Source organism: Pecten maximus, chromosome 19 (assembly GCF_902652985.1).
Source record: "Pecten maximus chromosome 19, xPecMax1.1, whole genome shotgun sequence".
NCBI classification, from domain to species: Eukaryota; Metazoa; Mollusca; class Bivalvia; order Pectinida; family Pectinidae; genus Pecten; species Pecten maximus.
The window spans coordinates 7,868,124-7,873,429 of NC_047033.1; positions in this window are offsets into that span (position 1 = coordinate 7,868,124).

Genomic DNA, 5,306 nt, shown 5'->3' on the forward strand with positions numbered 1-5,306 from the left:
CTCGTCTGCGTATGGTGAATCTGTCAGGTTCTTTCTGATCTTCTGTTAAATGATGATTTTTATTACCATAGTTCATGTGGTTTTCGGCCTCTCTCCGGTCATTAGAAATAGCCGCTAGTAGTTTAAATGAGCTGGGCTTGGCCTGTTCCTATTCCTATCTTCAAGTTCAGCTGATGAGTTCTGTTTGCTACCAGGATGTTGTCCATACCTAGGATATTTTGGTTGTCTGTGAAAGGATCCAGGGTTGTCATTACTCCTCGGGTGCCAAGGTTGTCCATAACCACCTTGTCCTTGACCGTACTGGTTAAATTGGGTTGACTCTCGCATAGGGCAATCTCTGGCAAAATGTCCGGGTCCACCACATGAGTAACATCTACCCGCTGTCTTCTTGGTTATTCTATTTTTAAACTCTTCACATGCTTTCTCTATAAGATCTGTCAACTCTTGCACTTCAGTGTTCTTCTGGTTCTGTGTGTTGTTCGTCTGGTTATCAGATTTCTGAGGTTTACTGGAATCCTTTTTAACTTCTTGCTTTGGTTTATTCTTCCCATTCTTTGCAGTGTCCACAGCTCTAACAGAGTTACCGTTCTTCGTCTTAACCAAATCTTCCCACTCATCATCACTAGAAGACTCTGAGAAATGCATGGTCTTAACTTTCCTCGTCTTTCTTGGATTCTTCTGATTATCAGTCATGTCACGGTTAGGCGCCCTCTTTGTTTCAATGTACAGTCAAACTTGTAATAGCGGACACCCTTATATAGCGGACACCTGTCCATAACGGACATTTCCAGGAATCCCCAATGAAAATCACTATATAAATATCATGTATATAGCGGACACCTTCCTAATGCGGACAGCGGACACTTATTTTTGTCCGTAAAGTTGTTAAAAAATCTGTATAACGGACACGTGAAACCATAGCCGTGTTGATATTTGTGTGTAAAACATTTCTAAATAACAAGCAAAGCCTTAATTACTCAACTCCCCTGGCAGCAATGCTAACTTAGGAAGCCACTTCATTTGAGTCACTAATTGTCCTGTTACCTGTAAGTTGCTGTAACAATGGGCAGTAATTACAAGAGAGTGACCGATCGCCATCGGCAGAGGTGTTTGTTTACTCAACCCCACCGGTGACAGCGAAGCTTATAGCCATTCAACCATAGCCTAGACAACAAGAATGGCCAGGGGGTAATTAAATCATTATCAAGACCAACAAAAGAGGGACAAAGCAATAGTGATGTCTGTCATAATTGTTTCACTTACAAAATCAACCGTATGCAAATCTGACAAGGCAGGCACATGGTTGTCAGCCGCCATTTTCTCACACTCGGAACTCCTCTGAATATGACTACGTAACATATTAAGAACAGCTGAAGAGTTCCGAGTGTCTTTGTATACACTATACTGTCTAATTGACTGAACCAGAAAACGGTATTTATTAAATTAAATCCCTACATGGATTTCAGAAAATATGTCTCAAAATAAATGCTTAGGGATTATAATCATCAGAGGAAAATGCACTTTCATTTATAAAGAGTTAATGTTGTAATAGAAAAGATATTTCAAACATATTTATTTTCCAAAATATTGAGGATTAACAAAAATTGTTTTACACTGATAAGAATTACCTTTACACTTTTGACTATGTTGAGTATTTGTCTGAATAGATAGTCAGTATAGTATGATATTGTGAAGATTTGTTTTGAAACTATAGGCTTAATATAAATTATTAGAAATATCAACTTCAATTTTTGTGTCAGATGAATGATTGAAAATTAAGCATTTATCTTTAATTTTCTGTCTTTTATTCATTTGTTTAAGTGTTTAAATATAATAAATCAGGAGACATAAAGTGTACTATAAACAGACTTTGGTTTGTTTCTTCGTTTATAAGGGACATAACTCGTTGAACCTCTATATAAAGGACACCTCTCTATAAAGGACACTTTTGTCTTGTCCCTTAGGTGTCCTTTATAGACAGGTTCGACTGTAGTTAACAATCTGGAAAACAGCTTCATCAATGTTTGCTGGATCTTTATGGAATTGCACTTCAAAGCTTGCCTTCTCGTGATAGAACCCACCAAAGAATTTTCTAAGCAGATCTTCATTCCTTGTATGTGTATCTCTTCTCTTGTGTGCTTTGTCATATAGTCGCTTCAACTCTGCCGCATATTCTTCCACGGCCTGGTTTCTGAGACCTTCGACTAAACTTGGCTGCAAATGTTTTAGACGATTCAATAACCCGATATCTGTTGTTCAGCTCTTGAACGAGTGTTGATCAAAAACAAAGTCTTCGGCTTTCCCCTGTAATCTAGGTAAAAGTTGATCTAGACGTTCTTCATTACTCCATCTACATCTGTCAGCTACCGTCTCAAACCTGCTAAACCATGTTTTCCAGGTTTCCTTATCTGTAAACGGTGGTAATTAGTGCTGTTGTTCTTTCTGCGTGGTCTCGAGGCATAGACATCTCCGCTGTGTAGGTTACTGTCTGAATCAGTGACAGTGGATACCCTGGAACGACTATTTCCCCCCTCCTCTTCCTCTGAACTAGATGAAGAAGGCTCATCAACAGAATGAAGGTTAGAACCTATGAAAATCCTCTGTGAACTTGTCTCTCTATTATCTACCCTGGGATTCTGAACTGGTGGTGGTACCAATTTATTCACAACAGTCCTCAAGGTTTCATTCATACTGGATACTGCAGTGTTAATAGTTGTCAAACTATTTTTAAAAGTAGACTGCATGGCGATCATGTTCTCTGCAAACTTGTTCATGGTTCGGTCTAAGGCATTATCAGCAAACATCGGACCCTGTTCATCCCTGTGATGTCCCATGGTCAGCACTGGATTGCATGCAGAAGCATTCTGTGATGTCCCTGGTTGGTTATCAGCTACTACAGTGACGTCATTAACATCTTCATCATCTGAGTAAATTGTATCAAGTTCTCTTTTGGATTGTCTTGTTCTTACACCAGGCATCTTGAATGACATTTGTTTCAGTTATATGTTGCAAACTGTCAATTCAGTGGAATTTTTTTTTTTTAAGGATATCTGAAAACTCAGTTTATCCCTTTTACCCCACTTACTAGTGAAACACACCAGCGTTATGGAAATATGATACCCCTCTTTAACAGTACGTGCCAATACTAAATTGAGGATAAAGCCCACTTAACTAGTGAAACACACTAGTTTTGTGCAAATATATTACCCCTCTTAAACAACACGTGCTTATGTTGATTTGAGGAAACAACAACACCACTTAACTGTATAATACACCAGTTTGTGGAAATATCATCTTTTAGTGTATCCCGTCTGCGATAAATAATCTACTTCTATTTTGTAGGTATTACTTCAGATCCATGTATCAACAATGTAATTATATGACAAATTCACTGTTGGTTGTCACAATTCTGTCATCAATTGGCTGGTACAGTTGATCAATGTCTGGTATCTATACAAATATTAAACAAACAGTTCAATACTGTCCTCTTCAGCAGCATCAAGGTATTCCTCGGATTCGTACATAACTTCAATATTAACTTATTACTAAACCAGGTGTAACAGAGAATCCATTATAGTCTAAACCCTTGCACTATTTACTCCAGCAGTCTACTAATCTCTGCTTATCCTCATAGTAAAAGTAATAACTGTGGCCATCAGTTACATTACTTCACAAGTTTTAACTAATAATATAATTGTATACTTCTACAATTCTGTTCACACCATCACCACAGCCCAATTAGACTGATCACAAAAACAATTAGGTAGTTGGGTTTCATAGCAATAATTTTGTGGCCCCGGTCTCTACAAAACATTCTACTAGAATAACCAACTCTATTCATAAAGAATCATGTACTTATCACCTTCACCTCATGTGAATGTATACAAAAAAAATCATCACCCAGAAAGGTGGAATACGACATCACCAACCCAAACAAAAACCATATGTCTACAATATACCACAGGTATCTTACAAGATTATCCTCTATCCATCCGGAATATACATCCCACACAAAAACAAAAATCCTATTCAAGCACGATAAAAAATGTGTTCCAATATGCTAGGCCTTATAACCATAGCAAGAACCACCAAAGAAAAAAAAATTGACCTCATGCACAAATCCTCTAAATGCACTAAGAACACCATAATCTACTATAATCAACATACTGAAACAATAAATACCAAGAAATGGATCCACATCACTACTGCTAATTTTAATACAACCAACTAGAATAACAGTCAACGCTGCCACCAAAAATACTATTGTGGCGGTAGCCACGCTACCACAGGTTATTTTCAAGCTGAGTCAGGATACAGAGTCCTGACCACTTGACCGTCACAGTATTATAAATAACTACATTCCTTGTTGAGATAAATGTTCACGTTCGTTAATGAATACTTTGTTTGTTTGTTTGATTGCTTGGTGTATCGCACCGTGCCCTGTCAGTGTCATTTTGAGACGGGAGGTCTCCTTGTAGTAGTTTGTGAACAAACTATGAGAGGCCTATCGCATGTCATTCAGTGATAAAAGGGCGAAGTGGTCTTCTTGTAGTAGGTTGTGAACAAATTATGAGAGGCCTATCGCATGTCATTCAGTGATAAAAGGGCGAAGTGGTCTTCTTGTAGTAGTTTGTGAACAAATTATGAGAGGCCTATCGCATGTCATTCAATGATAAAAGGGCGAAGTGTCCTTCCAGAGGATAACACCATGACAGCACAGACCCGCCCGTTTCTCAGCTTTCAGCGAAACACAAACCGACACGGGTATATAGGGAACTTCCAACCATGCACCCCGGACCTTCATCTGAAATTACTTGGCCGGCGCCACAACCGACTATGCTACCGTGGCCCCTCACTACTGAATACTCTATAGCGCTTGGCGGGGTCTCAACCCCCAACAAAGTTGTAAAATGCAAATTATGGGTGATTTATACAAATCCACAAAATATTATCAAAATGCGCAATGCGAGAATATTGTTGTGCAAGATGACCGGATATATACAATATTATATACTCAATATCTATATTGCCGACAATGGCAGGTGTAGTCTAGAATCACGCGAGTGAGGTGCGTTAATACGTCCGTGTACAAGCTTGACCACAGACGTGTTCAGGATGGCGAACGCACCGAGCTGTTCGCAAGAAAAACCAAGATGGCGTCAAATATATTACACGTGGAGAAACTGATTTTAAAAACCGATGACGGGAGCTTATCGTACGCATTTTTTGTGAGCGACTAAATCAGTGGCCGCTGTCATTCCGGTAAGAAGGATTTACTGTCAGGCGCGTAGCCAGACCTAAATGAA